The sequence below is a fragment of the Haliotis rubra genome, unplaced genomic scaffold (genome assembly GCF_003918875.1).
Source record: "Haliotis rubra isolate DU_JTF1 unplaced genomic scaffold, ASM391887v1 Scf1179, whole genome shotgun sequence".
Taxonomy (NCBI): domain Eukaryota; kingdom Metazoa; phylum Mollusca; class Gastropoda; order Lepetellida; family Haliotidae; genus Haliotis; species Haliotis rubra.
In genome coordinates, this window is record NW_025765091.1 from 188,747 (window position 1) to 210,274 (window position 21,528).

A 21,528-nucleotide genomic window follows, 5' to 3' on the forward strand; every position below is an offset into this window, starting at 1 on the left:
ATTGATTACAATTACTGCGTTGATATATGTGCCCATGTAGATGGTCCACGTGCAATGATTTGGGTGTTTTGTATCCAGTCTAACTCGAGGGTTGTTTTTTTCAGACGACCAATCACAAGTCTTAATTTGTGATCCCCAAATTTTATGAAAATGCATACTTTCCAATATTTTCTTATCCTGTATACACCTAAGAATTTTAAGAATTCTTGAATAATAAATGGGTATGAGTAGGCCCTGGGTAGGAGACATATTATATATCTTGTTTATGTAGTTTATAGAATATTGTCACTGTTTCTGAATGGAACGTTTGCGCAATAAATATCTGATCTGATCTGATCTGATCTGATCTGATCTGATCTGATCTGATCTGATCTGATCTGATCTGATCTGATCTGATCTGATCTGATCTGATCTGATCTTATCTTATCTTATCTTATCTTATCTTATCTTATCTTATCTTATCTTATCTTATCTTATCTTATACATGAGAATCACCATGTTCACATTGCTGGAATTGTTGCTTACGTTTTGCTATTTCGAGATGCAACGTCACGGACCCTAGCAGACAGACCTAAAACAGGCCGAGAACAGGGTTCCTACTTCCCATGAAAGCGGATTCTTTCGCATTTTGCGTTTCCCGATCGATTCCTGACCGGAGGTCAACACTAACGAAAGCATATAGTAATTCAACATTGGCTAGGCAATTCAGGGCTCAAGGATTTAGGGCTTAAAGACCATACAAGGTACATCTATTGACAGCGCAACATCAGAGATTAAGATGGGTCTATATTGTACGTCGTTGGCAGCGACGTGAGTGGAAGAGGGTCGACGTCATTGGGGAAAGCCGGTTCTGGCTGATCAGACCTGATGGAAGGCAGCATTGGCGAAGTGATGAACGGACGGCGGCCTCTTCAAGAGGTTCTGCCGTATGGTACAGGGATGTTCAATATGATGGCCGATTGGCGCCGTCGCTTTCTCGCCTTAAAATTCGGCATGGAGAAATTGCGAATTTTAAGGCGAGAAAGCGATGACCCTAATCAGCCACCATAGTTAAAGGGTGTGGGGGGATTTGTGGGCCGGAGAGAACATCGGTAGTCGTTTTTAATGTGACAGCTCAGCGTAACATGGATTACCTCCTTTGTCCAATTGTCCCACCACTTCTACAACAGCTGTCAACGTGGTGTCTTTTAACAGCATGACAACGCCAGACTCCACACACCCCTAAGTGTTCAGAGGTTCCCTGCAGCTAACGTTGACGCGATCTTCACGCTCCACAGACATGTTCCCCAAACAACAAACCCCGGATTTAATGGATCGCAGTCTTCAAAACACATCCTCCATCATCCGACTGATTCAGGCCCTTTAGGAAGACTGGAGACGTATTTCCATCATCCGACTACTGACGTTTTGTGCCAACAGAGGGTTTTAGCTGGTAAAGTGTAATTGAACTTCAGTGATTTTAGTTGTGGTTGCCCATGGTTCTACATAATACTAGCTGCATATCCGTAGCAGATAGCGAGCTGGCGTGTGTTTCAGACTCACGGCCTGTATGCAGAAAACGCAACAAAATACTGAATCATAAAAAAACAGCATTTCTACTTACATTTGTGAGGAACCTGACTTTGAACTTTGACGTTTTGTGGCTGACAACACCGGGTTGTTTCAAAAGAACAATACAGCAATAGAAGAAACAGGAGGAAGGTGACACTGGGTCGCTGGAGAAGGCTGATAGTATTTCAGATTGTAGTCTGACACAAAGCGTGAAAAATCTATTAACATTTACACTGCATGTCATGAATAATTATTGTCAGGTCTACGGGTGAGAGAACAGACATAGGGACTCGAATAAGATCCAACGGATGTTGTTTTGACATGTGAACTCGTGCTCGACGTGTCAATGGGATCAATGTTATAAGAAGCCTAGTTTGTTGGGAATAGGAGAAGCTGGCAGAAGGAGAGGCACAAGAGAATTTTGTTTCCTTTCTATTTGTCCGTCTATGCAGGATGAACATGTAGTACGTTTGTGGGTGAAGTTGTGTCTGATGTCCTTGTAGTAGTAGATATAGTAGATAGTTGTCACAGTGCGTCGTTGTATGTTGGATGGTGTGCCTGTGTCTGATGTCCTTGTAGTAGTAGATATAGTAGATAGTTGTCACAGTGCGTCGTTGTATGTCGGATGGTGTGCCTGTGTATGATGTCCTTGTAGTAGTAGATATAGTAGATAGTTGTCACAGTGCGTCGTTGTATGTCGGATGGTATGCCTGTGTCTGATGTCCTTGTAGTAGTAGATATAGTAGATAGTTGTCACAGTGCGTTGTTGTATGTTGAATGGTGTGCCTGTGTCCGATGTCCTTGTAGTGGTTGATATAGTAGATAGTTGTCACAGTGCGTCTTTGTATGTTGGATAGTGTGCCTGTGTCTGATGTCCTTGTAGTAGTAGATATAGTAGATAGCTGTCACAGTGCGTCGTTGTATGTCGGATGGTGTGCCTGTGTCTGATGTCCTTGTAGTAGTAGATATAGTAGATAGTTGTCACAGTGCGTCGTTGTATGTCGGATGGTGTGCCTGTGTCTGATGTCCTTGTAGTAGTAGATATAGTAGATAGCTGTCACAGTGCGTCGTTGTATGTCGGATGGTGTGCCTGTGTCTGATGTCCTTGTAGTAGTAGATATAGTAGATAGTTGTCACAGTGCGTCGTTGTATGTCGGATGGTGTGCCTATGTCTGATGTCCTTGTAGTAGTAGATATAGTAGATAGTTGTCACAGTGCGTCGTTGTATGTTGAATGGTGTTGCTGTGTCTGATGTCCTTGTAGTAGTAGATATACTAGATAGTTGTCACAGTGCGTCGTTGTATGTCGGATGGTGTTGCTGTGTCTGATGTCCTTGTAGTAGTAGATATAGTAGATAGTTGTCACAGTGCGTCGTTGTACGTTGAATGGTGTGCTTGTGTCCGATGTCCTTGTAGTAGTAGATATAGTAGATAGTTGTCACAGTGCGTCGTTGTATGTCGGATGGTGTTGCTGTGTCTGATGTCCTTGTAGTAGTAGATATAGTAGATAGTTGTCACAGTGCGTCGTTGTACGTTGAATGGTGTGCCTGTGTATGATGTCCTTGTAGTAGTAGATATAGTAGATAGTTATCACAGTACGTCGTTGTATGTCGGATGGTGTGCCTGTGTCTGATGTCCTTGTAGTAGTAGATATAGTAGATAGTTGTCACAGTGCGTTGTTGTATGTCGGATGGTGTGCCTGTGTATGATGTCCTTGTAGTAGTAGATATATAGATAGTTGTCACAGTGCGTAGTTGTATGTTGAATGGTGTGCCTGTGTCTGATGTCCTTGTAGCAGTAGATATAAATGTAGTAGATAGTTGTCACGGTGCGTCGTTGTATGTCGGATGGTGTGCCTGTGTCTGATGTCCTTGTAGTAGTAGATATAGCAAATAGTTGTCACAGTGCGTCGTTGTATGGTGAATGATGTGCCTGTCTCCGATGTCCTTGTAATAGTAGTTATAGTAGATAGTTGTCACAGTGCGTCGTTGTATGTCGGATGGTGTTGCTGTGTCTGATGTCCCTGTAGTAGTAGATATAGTAGATAGTTGTCACAGTGCGTCGTTGTACGTTGGATGGTGTGCCTGTGTCTGATGTCCTTGTAGTAGTAGATATAGTAGATAGTTGTCACAGTGCGTCGTTGTGCGGATGGTTGTTGTGATGTCGGGTGGTTGTCACAGTGCGTTGTTGTATGTCGGGTGGTGTTGCTGTGTCTGATGTCCTTGTAGTAGTAGATATAGTAGATAGTTGTCATAGTGCGTCGTTGTATGTCGGATGGTGTGCCTGTGTCTGATGTCCTTGTAGTAGTAGATATAGTAGATAGTTGTCACAGTGCGTCGTTGTATGTCGGACTGTGTGCCTGTGTCTGATATCCTTGTAGTAGTAGATATAGTAGATAGTTGTCACAGTGCGTCGTTATATGTCGGTTGGTGTGCCTATGTATGATGTCCTTGTAGTAGTAGATATAGTAGATAGTTGTCACAGTGCGTCGTTGTATGTCGGATGGTGTGCCTGTGTCTGATGTCCTTGTAGTAGTAGATATAGTAGATAGTTGTCACAGTGCGTCGTTGTATGTCGGATGGTGTGCCTGTGTCTGATGTCCTTGTAGTAGTAGATATAGTAGATAGTTGTCACAGTGCGTCGTTGTATGTCGGATGGTGTGCCTGTGTATGATGTCCTTGTAGTAGTAGATATAGTAGATAGTTGTCACAGTGCGTCGTTGTATGTCGGATGGTGTTGCTGTGTCTGATGTCCTTGTAGTAGTAGATATAGTAGATAGTTGTCACAGTGCGTCGTTGTATGTCGGATGGTGTTGCTGTGTCTGATGTCCTTGTAGTAGTAGATATAGTAGATAGTTGTCACAGTGCGTCGTTGTATGTCGGATGGTGTGCCTGTGTCTGATGTCCTTGTAGTAGTAGATATAGTAGATAGTTGTCACAGTGCGTCGTTGTATGTCGGATGGTGTGCCTGTGTCTGATATCCTTGTAGTAGATATAGTAGATAGTTGTCACAGTGCGTCGTTGTATGTCGGATGGTGTTGCTGTGTCTGATGTCCTTGTAGTAGTAGATATAGTAGATAGTTGTCACAGTGCGTCGTTGTATGTCGGATGGTGTTGCTGTGTCTGATGTCCTTGTAGTAGTAGATATAGTAGATAGTTGTCACAGTGCGTCGTTGTATGTCGGATGGTGTGCCTGTGTCCGATGTCCTTGTAGTAGTAGATATAGTAGATAGTTGTCACAGTGCGTCGTTGTATGTCGGATGGTGTTGCTGTGTCTGATGTCCTTGTAGTAGTAGATATAGTAGATAGTTGTCACAGTGCGTCGTTATATGCCGGATGGTGTGCCTATGTCTGATGTCCTTGTAGTAGTAGATATAGTAGATAGTTGTCACAATGCGTCGTTGTATGTCGGATGGTGTGCCTATGTCTGATGTCCTTGTAGTAGTAGATATAGTAGATAGTTGTCACAGTGCGTCGTTGTATGTCGGATGGTGTGCCTGTGTCCGATGTCCTTGTAGTAGTAGATATAGTAGATAGTTGTCACAGTGCGTCGTTGTATGTCGGATGGTGTGCCTGTGTCTGATGTCCTTGTAGTAGTAGATATAGTAGATAGTTGTCACAGTGCGTCGTTGTATGTCGGATGGTGTGCCTGTGTATGATGTCCTTGTAGTAATAGATATAGTAGATAGTTGTCACAGTGCGTCGTTGTATGTCGGGTGGTGTGCCTGTGTCTGATGTCCTTGTAGTAATAGATATATATGATAGTTGTCACAGTGCGTCGTTGTATGTCTAATGGTGTGCCTGTGTCTGCTGTCTGTCTAAGTGTATGTAGAGTGTATATCTGTGTGCCATGTAGTGTGCGTGCGTGCATGCGGCTATGTGTCCTACGGCTGTGAGTGGTTAAACGGACGTATTGGGAATGTACCCTTACAATAAATTCAATGAGTGATCAGACAGGTGCGAGGAATATACCTTAAACGTAAGCGGAAGAATATCTATACTTGTTTCATCGATTTCAAAAACACCTTCGAAACAGTCGACAGAAATCTGTTGCTCAACAAACTAAATATGCATGGAATTAATGGTAACCTGTTACAGTCCATATGCTCCCAGTACTCAAATGTGAAACATCAGCTAAAATCATCACAAGGGTTGTGTATACCATTTGCTTCAAACACTGGTGACCGACAAGGATGTACACTAAACGCCAAAAGAAACGTTACCCTCCTTCCTGAATGACGGAGGTACATATCTTCAGCTGGTGTTGTGATGCGTGGACATCCACTTCTTGGTCTGTCTACGGTGATCCCAGTCTGTCTGTAGCACTGAATAAGTCTTATAACCGTGATAGGGTGGCATCCGTGGGCGTTGGCAACAGCATTGTATGTCGACCCCATCTGCACCATCCCAATGGCTCTTTCTCTCTCTTCAGCTGTTAATCGTGGCATATTTCTCATGCTTGTGTATCATATTATGTCTTCTAGGCTCTCTTTATACCCTATAGAACCATTCTGCATGTGAAATGGATGTAAATACTGTTTGAATATTGCTGCGTTTTGGCGATTGATATTGCTATGTGTAAAATGGAAATGGAAAAATGTTACTTTGCAAGCAAAAATGTTAACAGAGATAATTGTAGATGTTCCTAAACATTTTTTCACAATATCAAAGACACGTTTTGCTTGTTTTCACTAATGCAAATCAGCAGAAAATGTTTTAAAAGATTGAAATCATAGAAATGATTATTTTACAATTTTACACACTCTACAACAGTTGTTTCGTGTTTTAATACTTGAAAAATGATGACTTTAAATGGTTTATCATTGTCCCAAAGCAGATTATTTTTTCAATCGTTCTTTTGGAAATCAAAATCACTATTATTGGTTTATTTTGGCATGGACGAATATAGGACAATTTAACTCTTCTGAAACAGATGCATTTCACCCAAATATGAATGCATTTGAGAATTGTTTTCGTGATTTGCATAAAGCTGTGCTGTTAAGCTTTGTAAACGAAACCTTCTAAAATATCTTTGATAGTTTTCAGTAATTCATAAAGGTAGGAGCGTAACGTTTCTTTTGGCGTCTAGTATACATTATCACCAACACTCTTTAACTTATTTATAAATGATAAACATAAATATCTACAACCAGAAATACTAGAACAAAAACTGAATAATTTTCAATTGCGTCATTTATTATTTGCTGATGATCTTTTGTTATCATCAGATTCACCCCTTAAATTGCAAATGCCATAGAACAATGTATCACGGTTTTGCGCCATAAATAATCTACAAATTAACCATGATAAATCCAAAATATTTATCTTCGGAAAGAACAATAAATGCAACAAACACTGTAAATGGTCAGCACAAGGAAAAACGATAGCTACAGCTGACAGGTACACATATCTTGAAATACACCTACAGGAAAATGGAAAGTTCAAAAGTTGTATTAAAGCACTCACTAAAAACGCCACAGGTGCTTATCATAGATTAAAAGCATCGGTCTTTCATGATGATATTCCAGTAAAACTAGCAATAAAACTGTTTAAAACCCTCATAGAACCAATAATGTTATACAATTGTGGCGTTTGGGGTGTAGGTTTTACAATGTTAATAAATATTGACACACTGCTTCCAGAAAAAGTACAACTTCAGTTTTGTAAATCATTGTTAGGAGTAGGCAAGACAGATAACTGGAAGGAATGTACCCTTACAACACAGGGTACTGAATAATCAGACAGGCGTGAATAATGTACCCTTACAATACAATTTACTGAGTGATCAGACAGGTGTGAGGAATGTACCCTTACAATACAATTTACTGAGTGATCAGACAGGTGTGAGGAATGTACCCTTACAACACAATCAACTGAGTGATCAGACAGGTGTGAGGAATGTACCCTTACAATACAATTTACTGAGTGATCAGACAGGTGTGAGGAATGTACCCTTACAATACAATTTACTGAGTGATCAGACAGGTGTGAGGAATGTGCCCTTACAACACAATTTACTGAGTGATCAGACAGGTGTGAGGAATGTACCCTTTCAACACAATTTAGTGAGTGATCAGACAGGTGTGAGGAATGTACCCTTACAACACAATTTACTGAGTGATCAGACAGGTGTGAGGAATGTACCCTTACAACACAATCAACTGAGTGATCAGACAGGTGTGAGGAATGTACCCTTACAATACAATTTACTGAGTGATCAGACAGGTGTGAGGAATGTACCCTTACAATACAATTTACTGAGTGATCAGACAGGTGTGAGGAATGTACCCTTACAATACAATTTACTGAGTGATCAGACAGGTGTGAGGAATGTACCCTTACAACACAATTTACTGAGTGATCAGACAGGTGTGAGGAATGTACCCTTACAACACAATTTACTGAGTGATCAGACAGGTGTGAGGAATGTACCCTTACAACACAATTTACTGAGTGATCAGACAGGTGTGAGGAATGTACCCTTACAACACAATTTACTGAGTGATCAGACAGGTGTGAGGAATGTGCCCTTACAACACAATTTACTGAGTGATCAGACAGGCGTGAGGAATCATCCCTTACAACACAATCAACTGAGTGATCAGACAGGTGTGAGGAATGTACCCTTACAACACAATTTACTGAGTGATCAGACAGGTGTGAGGAATGTACCCTTACAACACAATCAACTGAGTGATCAGACAGGTGTGAGGAATGTACCCTTACAACACAATTTACTGAGTGATCAGACAGGTGTGAGGAATGTGCCCTTACAACACAATCAACTGAGTGATCAGACAGGTGTGAGGAATGTACCCTTACAACACAATTTACTGAGTGATCAGACAGGTGTGAGGAATGTACCCTTACAACACAATTTACTGAGTGATCAGACAGGTGTGAGGAATGTACCCTTACAACACAATTTAGTGAGTGATCAGACAGGTGTGAGGAATGTACCCTTACAACACAATTTACTGAGTGATCAGACAGGTGTGAGGAATGTACCCTTACAACACAATTTACTGAGTGATCAGACAGGTGTGAGGAATGTACCCTTACAACACAATTTACTGAGTGATCAGACAGGTGTGAGGAATGTACCCTTACAACACAATTTACTGAGTGATCAGACAGGTGTGAGGAATGTACCCTTACAACACAATTTACTGAGTGATCAGACAGGTGTGAGGAATGTACCCTTACAACACAATTTAGTGAGTGATCAGACAGGTGTGAGGAATGTACCCTTACAACACAATCAACTGAGTGATCAGACAGGCGTGAGGAATGAACCCTTACAATACAATTTACTGAGTGATCAGACAGGTGTGAGGAATGTACCCTTACAACACAATTTACTGAGTGATCAGACAGGTGTGAGGAATGTACCCTTACAACACAATTTACTGAGTGATCAGACAGGTGTGAGGAATGTACCCTTACAATACAATTTACTGAGTGATCAGACAGGCGTGAGGAATGTACCCTTACAACACAATCAACTGAGTGATCAGACAGGTGTGAGGAATGTACCCTTACAACACAATTTAGTGAGTGATCAGACAGGTGTGAGGAATGTACCCTTTCAACACAATTTAGTGAGTGATCAGACAGGTGTGAGGAATGTACCCTTACAACACAATTTTCTGAGTGATCAGACAGGTGTGAGGAATGTACCCTTACAATACAATTTAGTGAGTGATCAGACAGGTGTGAGGAATGTACCCTTACAATACAATTCACTGTGTGATCAGACAGGTGTGAGGAATGTACCCTTACAATACAATTTACTGAGTGATCAGACAGGCGTGAGGAATGTACCCTTACAACACAATTTTCTGAGTGATCGGACAGGTGTGAGGAATGTACCCTTACAACACAATTTACTGAGTGATCAGACAGGTGTGAGGAATGTACCCTTACAACACAATTGTCTGAGTGATCACACATGCGTGAGGAATGTGCCCTTACAACACAATCAACTGAGTGATCAGACAGGCGTGAGGAATGTACCCTTACAATACAATTTACTGAGTGATCAGACAGGCGTGACGAATGTTCCCTTACAACACAATTTAGTGAGTGATCAGACAAGTGTGAGGAATGTACCCTTACAATACAATTTAGTGAGTGATCAGACAGGCATGAAGAATGTACCCTTACAATACAATTTACTGAGTGATCAGACAGGTGTGAGGAATGTACCCTTACAATACAATTTACTGAGTGATCAGACAGGTGTGAGGAATGTACCCTTACAACACAATTTACTGAGTGATCAGACAGGTGTGAGGAATGTACCCTTACAACACAATTTAGTGAGTGATCAGACAGGTGTGAGGAATGAACCCTTACAATACAATTTACTGAGTGATCAGACAGGTGTGAGGAATGTACCCTTACAATACAATTTAGTGAGTGATCAGACAAGTGTGAGGAATGTACCCTTACAACACAATTTACTGAGTGATCAGACAGGTGTGAGGATTGTGCCCTTACAATACAATTTAGTGAGTGATCAGACAGGTGTGAGGATTGTGCCCTTACAATACAATTTAGTGAGTGATCAGACAGGCGTGAGTAATGTTCCCTTACAATACAATTGTCTGAGGAATGTACCCTTACAACACAATTTACTGAGTGATCAGACAGGTGTGACTGTTAGATTTAGGTAACATCGATAAGTATAGTTTACGTCAATAACCGTCATAAAGCTCTTTGACACATTTCGGTGGGAGATGGTGCTAGAAATGTAAAGTATGGTCAATGATCTACACAGATATCAGGTAGATAAATATACAAGGGCTGCATGCACCCCTATTTTGTCCTTCATCCAAGTACGACTGGCATTGGTAAAAAATGCAAGAAGAAAGCAATGACATTATTTTAGTTTTAATGTTTTGTCTGCGGATCCGAAACCATCTGATTAAACGCAATGCCAATTTGCAAACATTTCAGCAACCATGCATGTTGTGTACATGTACAACCTCCATCTTCTTCCAGTGCGTGGGTATATTTGACTCGTTCTAACGACAAAGGACGTACTTGCTGTATATACTCCATGCAACAACAGTGGCCATTATGGCGCTGCCGTGGAGCGATGGCGTCCAGATGGGCAGACCAGGGACAAGCTGGCAGTATTTATAGTGACTTCAGTCTCCGTATGGGACTCATCGCAGCCACTTTTTTGACGTGTAAGTAAATTGTTCTGCAAATATTTTTATTGCCTGTTTCCTTTGACGGCTGTTTTTCACCCTGTGTCGATTTCCTCGAAACCGGATCAAAGCCTACTCTAAATATTATTTTTTTTTATTCGGAGGTGCTAACGCCACCTGTGCCACACGGAACGCATTCCTCATGTACGGGGAGTACATTCGTCATGTACGTAGAGTACATTCCTAATGTACGTAGAGTACGTTCCTCATGAACGGAGAGTACATTCCTCATGTACGTAGAGTACACTCCTCATGAACGTAGAGTACATTCCTCATTTACGTTGAGTGCATTCCTCATGTACGTAGATGACATCCTTTATGTACAGAGAGTAAATTCCTCATGTACGTAGAGTACATTCCTAATGTACGTAGAGTACATTCCTCATGTACGTAGAGCACATCCTCATGTACGGAGAGTACATTCCTCATGTACGTAGAGTACATTCCCCATGTACGTAGAGTACATTCCTCATGTACATAGGTACATCCTCATGTACGGAGAGTACATTCCTCATGTACACAGAGTACATTATTCCTGTACGTAGAGTACATCCTCATGTACGTAGAGTACATTCTCATCAACGTAGATAACATTCCTCATGTACGTAGAGTACATACTCATGTACGGAGAGTACATTCCTCATGTAAGTAGAGTACATTCCTCATGAACGTAGAGTACATTCTCATGTACGTAGAGTACATTCCTCATGTACGCACAGTAGATCATAATGTTTGAAGTGGAGATTTCATTGTCGTGCATGTTTCATTACATGGTGCACTAAAACATGCACAGGTACACGTACAGTAAACATTCACAGTAAACATTCACAGGTACAGGTACACGTACAGTAAACATTCACGGTAAACATTCACAGGTACACGTACAGGAAACATTCACAGGTACACGTACAGTAAAAATTCACGGTAAGCATTCGCAGGTACATGTACAGTAAACATTCACAGGTACACGTACAGTAAAAATTCACAGGTACACGTACAGTAAACATTCACAGTAAACATTCACAGGTACATGTACAGTAAACATTCGCAGGTACACGTACAGTAAACATCCACAGGTAAACGTACAGTAAACATTAACCAACAAACGTCGCTAACAGTGTCTTCCTGAGTCAGCAGAAATCAAATAGAAATTACTCTATAAGTTGATTATGTAGTTCCATGTCAGATCCATTTATTAATAGGAAAAAAGGCGAGTAAGGCGAGTATGTAAACACTGTAAGAGTGACATTGAGCACCTGCATGCGTGAGCATGGAAATAGTGTAAGAGTGAGTTCTAGTTGTGTGTTGGTATATCTGTGTACAGAAGTGAACTCGAGTCTATGAAGGGGTTCTAGTTGTGTGTTAGTTTATCTGTGTACAGAAGTGAACTCGAGTCTGTGAAGGGGTTCTAGTTGTGTGTTGGTATATCTGTGTACAGAAGTGAACTCGAGTCTATGAAGGGGTATAGTTGCGTGTTGGTATATCTGTGTACAGAAGTGAACTCGAGTCTATGAAGGGGTTCTAATTGTGTGTTATATCTGTGTACAGAAGTGAACTCGAGTCTCTGAAGGGTTCTAGTTGTGTGTTGGTATATCTGTGTACAGAAGTGAACTCGAGTCTGTGAAGTTCTAGTTGTGTGGGTTCTAGTTGTGTGTTGGTATATCTGTGTACAGAAGTGAACTCGAGTCTGTGAAGGGTTCTAGTTGTGTGTTGGTATATCTGTGTACAGAAGTGAACTCGAGTCTGTGAAGGGGTTGTAGCTGTGTGTTGGTATATCTGTGTACAGAAGTGAACTCGAGTCTGAAGGGAAGGGTTGGTATAGTGTACAGAAGTGTGTTGGTATATCTGTGTACAGAAGTGAACTCGAGTCTGCGAAAGGGTTGTAGCTGTGTGTTGGTATATCTGTGTACAGAAGTGAACTCTAGTCTGTGTGTTGGTATATCTGTGTACAGAAGTGAACTCGAGTCTGTGTACAGAAGTGAAGAGGTTGTAGCTGTGTGTTGGTATATCTGTGTACAGAAGTGAACTCGAGTCTGCGAAAGGGTTGTAGCTGTGTGTTGGTATATCTGTGTACAGAAGTGAACTCGAGTCTGTGAAGGGGTTCTAGTTGTGTGTTGGTATATCTGTGTACAGAAGTGAACTCGAGTCTGCGAAAGGGTTGTAGCTGTGTGTTGGTATATCTGTGTACAGAAGTGAACTCGGGTCTGTGAAGGGGTTATTGTTGTGTGTTGGTATATCTGTGTACAGAAGTGAACTCGAGTCTATGAAGGGGGTATAGTTGTGTGTTGGTATATATGTGTACAGAAGTGAACTCGAGTCTGTGAAGGGGTTATTGTTGCGTGTTGGTATATTTGTGTACAGAAGTGAACTCGAGCCTGTGAAGGGTGTACAGTTGTGTGTTGGTATATCTGTGTGTGAATGTTCCTGTTTGCCACTGTTTGCCACTGCATGCCACTGTTCTTCAATGTCTCCATACACATGTTCCTGACACATCACTGTTATTTTCGGTGAAGAAATATACTTATATTCTGATAGTGTTTCTCCCACGACAAGGTTCCTCCTCCTCACCTGCCACAGTCGCCATCGTACGTCCATCCCCAGTGTAACCCAGCAATAAACAGATCTGTCTCATATTTCTGTTGCTATGGAGCCACCGGCCAGTCTGGACACTGATGAGGACAAGAAAGCCAGGCGTCAGTTTATGTGGCAATAAAGCATGCCATGGTTAAAATAATAGAACTGTGTGTTGAAACTGCAGCGTGGTGATGTTATTGAGACTGAAACGCTCTGTAATTGTTGGTGTAACGATAGGAGACGGTACTCATGCCTAAGCTGTAGTATTTATGGAACGTATCTCAAAATGCTCTGGAAAACTTGCTCAAGGTAAATAATGTATCTGGTAATAGAGTATGCGAATCAGAGGTGTCCGTTGTTCGCTGAAGATTGTAGTGTGCTCATGAGCCTTAATTACGTATCACCTGAATCCAAAGCCCTTTGAATAATTTGGTCCAAATGTTCGATCATACCCAAACAGTGCATACTGATCATTCCGATTTAAAAGGCGACAGTACTAAAAAATAACCTTCCTGAGGTGGCAAGAAGTAGGCATTCAGAAAATACACGATGGCAAATTGTTGACAAGCATGACGCTACCGGTGAAATAGCACATGGCCACCTGTGAAATAAAGGATCGTCCAAGATCTGGACAATCGAGGAAGACCAATGACCGCGATGGCCGAGTCCCAGCTCATCTGGCCAGCAGTTATCCCGGAAAACTGCGCTAGGAATTGTAGAGGCTCCACCAGTGCCATCAGAAGGAGGCTGCGGGCTGCTAGATCTTCGGGGAAGGTCTGACGCCCCTTCCCCATCCGACAGGCACAGCCAGAAGGTCTGCTGCAGGCTCCGAGCAGACAGCACCTTGAGGACATGGTGTAGGGTTCAGTGGTCAGATGAAAGTCGCTACCGACGGCCATTGTAAAGTATAGAGGCGTAGTAAAGAGGCAGGAGATGATCCTTTAGTAGGGGCGGTGGGGTAGCCTAGTGGTTAAAGCGTTCGCTCATAACGCCGAAAACACGTGTTCGATTCCCCACATTGTCAGACATTCTGATTTTGTCAAATGCATCTATACATTTATATCGCCGTACTGTTGTCCGGAAGAATCCTAACTGCATAACAGACAGCAGTGGGCGAGGCAAGGAATATACATGTGTGAACACTCCCGTCATGACCGACGTGATCGGAGCTACTTCAAACCCACCAACCTCAATCCACGTTCTTATAAAACGTTAAAATGAAACTACAGTATTTCTCATCACCTCATAGATAGAATCTAGACATGTTCTCGGGGCTGTTTGATTCCTTCCTCCATGGCCACAATGAGAATTGTAATAAAACGCTGTGAGAAAGAAATTCTGTTGATGGTACACCCATTTGCTTTTTAAGACCAATTTTACGACCGCGAAATATAGACCGATGGCTTCTTTGAAGTATTGCTTAATCAATGTTTATGTCATCGCAAACATGAGGAAAAGAGAGTGACTGATCTGATGCTTTTATACGCAGGCAAGATTGCCTCAATTATGACCAAACGACCCCACTCAAAGAGACTGCAGCTAAATACGGGCGTACAAACCATTACACTCGACCTGTAAATTAACATCCTTCTTTGTTTTCGAATGATAGCTAAATTTTTAGTATTGTTACAATTATTGTCCGCCTTATCGTTCTTTTCGCTGGTTGCCATAACGACTGATCAGATAATAAAGCTCGTCATAAATTTTGAAATCCGCGCCATTCAAACACAGGGCTCTCCTTCCAGTGTTGAAGGCACACATTAGGATTTTATGATGAGTGAAAAAGCGCTTCTATAATTACATCTGGTGAATGAATGTATTTGAAGGAAATGGATTACTCAATACATTAAACGCGAGAAGAAATATCTGTAAAATGCTGAAGGAATATGGGTGTAGCCCAGTTAGTGGACGGAACTTGGTCCACACAAACTCTGCCTACCACATTATTTACAGGTGACGAATTTTTGCCCACAATATTAATATTTTGCCCACCATAATAATACAACATAATATTAAAAAAATGTGTATTATTGTATTGAACCGCATATAATATAACACACTGATAGAGTCCAAAAGGAATATCAGCCTTATATATGCTTTATCCAGCTTTGGTAAAGTGCAAACACTATGTATACTGAGCAGAGCATTAAGGTGTGTGAGTAGTATGATGAGCATTTATTGTAATTAGAAAAAGAAAATAACAAAGCAGCAGAGAAGTTTTGGTGAAATGCAATTAATGTTTCATCTCTTTTTAAACTAGATATCCTGAGCAGTGTGAGTATTAAGGTGAGTAGTAAGGTGTGAATGAGTAGTAAGGTGAGTAGTAAGGTGTGTGAGTATTAAGGTGAGTAGTAAGGTGTGTGAGTATTAAGGTGAGTAGTAAGGTGTGTGAGTAGTAAGGTGAGTATTAAGGTGTGTAAGTAGTAAGGTGAGTATTAAGGTGTGTGAGTAGTAAGGTGAGTATTAAGGTGTGTGAGTATTAAGGTGAGTATTAAGGTGTGTGAGTAGTATGATGAGCATTTATTGTAATTAGAAAAAGAAATACAAAGCAGCAGAGAAGTTTTGGTGAAATGCAATTAATGTTTCATCTCTTTTAAACTAGATATCCTGAGCAGTGTGAGTATTAAGGTGTGTGAGTAGTAAGGTAAGTGTGTGAGTAGTAAGGGTGTGAGTATTAAGGTGAGTAGTAAGGTGAGTATTAAGGTGTGGTAGTAAGGTGTGTGAGTAAGGTGAGTATTAAGGTGTGTGAGTAGTAAGGTGAGTATTAAGGTGTGTGAGTAGTAAGGTGAGTATTAAGGTGTGTGAGTAGTAAGGTGAGTATTAAGGTGTGTGAGTAGTAAGGTGAGTATTAAGGTGTGTGAGTAGTATGATGAGCATTAATTGTAATGAGAAAAAGAAATACAAAGCAGCAGAGAAGTTTTGGTGAAATGCAATTAATGTTTCATCTAAGGTTTTTAAACAGTAAGGTGAGTATTAATAGTCCTGAGCAGTAAGGTGAGTAATTAAGTAAGGTGAGTATGTGTGTGCGAGTAGTAAGTGAGGTGAGTATTAAGGTGTGAGTAGTAAGTAAGGTGAGTATTAAGGTGTGTGAGTGAGTAAGGTGAGTATTAAGGTGTGCGAGTAGCAACAGGTGAGTATTAAGGTGTGTGAGATGGTGGTGCCCAGCAGCAACACGAGTATTAAGGTGTGAGTTAGTAAGGTGAGTATTGTGGTGTGGTGGCGCCCAGCAGCAACACGTGCCCTGTGTGTTCTTGTGTTGGTGGCGCCCAGCAGCAACACGTGCCCTGTGTGTGTTCTGCCCTGTTCTTGTGTTGGTGGCGCCCAGCAGCAACACGTGCCCTGTGTGTTCTTGTGTTGGTGGCGCCCAGCAGCAACACGTGCCCTGTGTGTTCTTGTGTTGGTGCCCAGCGCTTCCACGTGCCCTGTGTGTTCTTGTGTTGGTGGCGCCCAGCAGCAACACGTGCCCTGTGTGTTCTTGTGTTGGTGGCGCCCAGCCCACGTGCCCTGTGTGTTCTTGTGCAGCAAGCAACGTGCCCTGTGTGTGTTCTCCTGTTGGTGGCGCCCAGCAGCAACACGTGCCCTGTGTTCTTGTGTCAGTGGCGCCCAGCAGCAACTCCTGATGGTGGCGCCCAGCAGCAACACGCGCCCTCTGTGTTCTTGTGTTGGTGGCGCCTGTGTGTTCAGCAGCAACACGTGCCCTGTGTGTTCTTGGCGCCCGGCAGCAACACGTGCCCTGTGTGTTCTTGTGTGGTGCGCCCAGCAGCAACTTACGTGCCCTGTGTGTTCTTGTGTTGGTGGCGCAACACGTGCCCTATGTGTTCTTGTGTTGGCAGCAAGCACGTGCCCTGTGTGTTCTTGTGTTGGTGGCGCCCAGCAGCAACACGTGCCCTGTGTGTTCTTGTGTTGGTGGCGCCCAGCAGCAACACGTGCCCTGTGTGTTCTTGTGTTGGTGGCGCCCAGCAGCAACACGTGCCCTGTGTGTTCTTGTGTTGGTGGCGCCCAGCAGCAACACGTGCCCTGTGTGTTCTTGTGTTGTCATCCTGAAACACATCCATGTCGGCGCACGTATGTCTCCAGGATGTTGTCACGGTAGTACTGTCCAGTGACACTTCTGTGAAGTGCATTTAAAGATGTTCTGCAGGGCAACGGAGATCCCACCCCACACAATTATTAAGCCACCTCCAGAACTATCGTTCTGTCCCACTCCGCTGCGGCTGTAAAGGACAAAGGGCGGTGGGGTAGCCTAGTGGTTAAAGCGTTGGCTCGTCACACCGAAGACCCGGGTTCGATTCCCCACATGGGTACAATGTGTGAAGCCCATTTCTGGTGTCCCCCTGCGTGATATTGCTGGAATAGCGGCGTAAAACTAAACTCACTCACTCACTGTAAAGGACATGCAGGTTCCATCTGTGTAGCCGAGTACAAATCGCCTGTTCACTCACTCTAATACCTGTAGCTCTGTGTAGCCCATCTCCAATCTGGCACTGATGAAACGATCTTGTGCGCCAACGTTGTTTGTCTGTTGATGTCGTGATCATAATCTGTTAATTACTGCGTGCCAAACGTTAACAGCTCGTGCCACAATGGTCTGTTTTATTCCAACTTCCAACTTTCACGAAATTGTCGTGTTTGCACGGAATTAATACTCGATGTGAATGGAGTGATCATAATCCATGCGTGCGTATGTGCGTGTGTGCGTGTGTGCGTGCGTGTGTGCCTTCGTGTATGTGTGATAATAACTGCAGAAAAAACCGCAGGACATCATCTACCACTAAATCTAGGTGGATAACGTATGATTTCAACTTTCCAATAGTCAACTTTGATTTCATTTTGAACAATATTCCAACATCTTGTACCTTTGGTGCTTACATTTCACAACTGTTTTGCCAAGATTTCAAAGAGCGTCATACGGTGCATGTTCTGTCAAGATTTCATCATGCAAGGCCTCAGTTATGCTTTCAAAATTTTTCATGGTGGACACGTGCAGGACATTTCAAAATCTGATGCCTCAGTGACAAAAATTATGTCCGATCCATCCCTTATTTTGACTTGTACCATACGTTCCCGGATGTATTCAGGTGAACAACTGACTAGCATTTATACATGTAAGTCGTGTTATATTTGGGATTACTCTTTCTCAGTAAAGCACAGATTCCTGTTCGTTTGGGACTGAGTCCCATCCGGGTTCGAACCCACACTCTCAGAGTCAGGCATCTAATCGCCAGCACACAAAGTCAGCCATCTAACCCACTCAGCCACCGCAGCTTCCACAAAAAATGGAAGTGGGACAACTGGTAGTCCAGATAACGGACTTTGTGTACCCCTCTGACGTGTAAATTGGCACGGCTCCCTCGGCCGAGAGCTATGAATACACAACGTCATTTAGAAATTGGTCAAATATAAATAAATACAACAAACCAAAACAAGCATTAGAATTTCTACTTCACTGAAATATAATCCGCCCAAATATAATCCACTAAATTTGACCTCTTTCTACAAGGCATTGTGTAGTGAAATCAAAGCCTCGGTCAGTGTTCCGATGTGGTGGACACGTCGCTCGGGTTGCCGGCACATCAACAGGCTGACATGCAACATGGTCAGCATCTAAACCTGCATTTCCCATCAGCCATGAACAAAACCATGAGAAGCTGATTAGTTATGAAACATGACCTACCAAGCTGAAAACACATGGACCAGATCTGAACTGGATATGTCTACTATTGCCCTGGGTGCTTTGTTTGTACGATACAACCTTAGCGTTACGACAATGTCTGTGGAAATATGGGATCAATCTAAAGCTGCGACCGCATTCAACGCTACCCGGCACTTCCTGGCCACAACGGTTCAAGGGAGGTAACCACTTGTCCATTTCATACACCCTCGACAGCCCATAAGGCAGGACTTACATGTTCGAATCATCCGTTGACAACGAAGTTTTTTTTAACTTATATTATACATATATTCGAAGTGTTTGATATTTTGCAGTATATGGTTATTAAAAGGTACCTGTCAAAACCCTTGACATCTCCCTTTAAGCGGGTATGTTTGCTCTCAATACCACACACGTCTAGCCGAAGAGCGGCAGTAGTGACGTCTGTGAATTAAGATATTATTCCCCTGAGGTTTAGCAGTTTTGTCATTGAAAATCATCAAATTTGAATTCATTGTTTGCATGACTCCTGAGAGTTTCAACAGTTTTGGACCTAGCTCAGTCACCTTTCAAATTTAACTCGTATATTAACCAAAACGTAGGATGGTATGATGATTAATCTGGAACACATTTCCATATAATGTGTCATGAATTATAGTACAATTCGTTTAGTTAAAAATATACCCAAGTATAGGTGAATACATTTCAGTCACCACAAATATATAGCTTTTGCAAAACAGGTGAAAAATAGTATGTAAACTTCTTTCTGATGAATTTTATAAACAGTGGACTCCCTCTAAACCAACATCGCTCAGGACCGGTGAAAAAATGTCGGTTTAGAGGGATGTCGGTTTAGAGGGAGTTTTTAGAAACCATAACACACACTTATCATGTGTTTTCACCAATCTATGAATCCATCGAACAAGTAATATTACAATTATCTGTTTGATTGGCACTTTAGAAGTTGGTTAGTACTAAGCAAGTAATTAACAGTTAATCCTATTACGCCTTGGCAGGTCATCTCTCGTACAAGCGAGTTGATTGCTAAATACACACAATGTTTTTGCTGATGCAATCTCTTGTGAAATTACAATGTCGGTTTAGAGAGAGTCAATTTGCACTAAAACATGTTTTGGGACCGGATTTGAGCGTCGGAATTCGGGTTAGAGGGATATCGGATTAGAGGGAGTATATTATTCAACCATACGAGATCGGAATGTAACAGGAACTGTGTCAGTTGGAGAGATCATTACTTGATGGTGTGTCCACATCAAATAGGTTGTAAATAATGCCGCGGTACAAACCAATAACTGTATCCTGTGCCTGGTTGAAGTGACAAAACACAAGCAGAGTGAGCAATTAATTCATTCAAAACAAAATTGTCCGGACCAAGGTGTAACTAGTCTGATCAGTGAGTGTGTTCCCTGTTAGCATCTCTGATACATGTGAACATGTCCGGATCAAGGTGTAACTAGTCTGATCAGTGAGTGTGTTCCCCGTTAGCATTTCTGATACATGTGAACATGTCCGGACCAAGGTGTAACTAGTCTGATCAGTGAGTGTGTTCCCCGTTAGCATCTCTGATACATGTGAACATGTCCGGACCAAGGTGTAACTAGTCTGATCAGTGAGTGTGTTCCCCGTTAGCATCTCCGATACATGTGAACATGTCCGGACCAGGGTGTAACTAGTCTGATCAGTGAGTGTGTTCCCCGTTAGCATCTCTGATACATGTGAACATGTCCGGACCAAGGTGTAACTAGTCTGATCAGTGAGTGTGTTCCCCGTTAGCATCTCTGATACATGTGAACATGTCCGGACCAAGGTGTAACTAGTCTGATCAGTGAGTGTGTTCCCTGTTAGCATCTCTGATACACGTAAACACGTAAACATGACCGGACCATGTCCGGACCAAGGTGTAACTAGTCTGATCAGTGAGTGTGTTCCCCGTTAGCATCTCTGATACATGTGAACATGTCCGGACCAAGGTGTAACTAGTCTGATCAGTGAGTGTGTTCCCCGTTAGCATCTCTGATACATATGAACATGTCCGGACCAAGGTGTAACTAGTCTGATTAGTGAATGTGTTCCTCGTTAGCATATCTCTGATACACGTGAACAGGTTCGGACCAAGGTAACAGACAAGTCTATTCAATAATATATTGAATAAACAATGAGCAAACTACAATGAATGACAATGAACATTTCTAGTACAATGCAGTTGAATGACAAATCTAAAAAGTTGGGTCACAAATATAAAATATTAACTCACCAGAGTCTTGACATTCACAGTGAGAACAGATATAGTGATTGAAGGTTGTTTACAACGACAGCAGTTTAGTAGACAAGCACGGTCGGTATTGAAACGTTGATCAACGTGATGATGGCAGGCAGGTGTGTATAAATCCTGCCATGTTATACCCCTGTCGCACAACTCAACAACTTTATATAGGTCTTACACAGTTCTCGAGCATTCTAGCAAAGCTAGGCTCCATCATTATCCTCTCGGAACGTAATGGAAAACCCCACAGCATGAC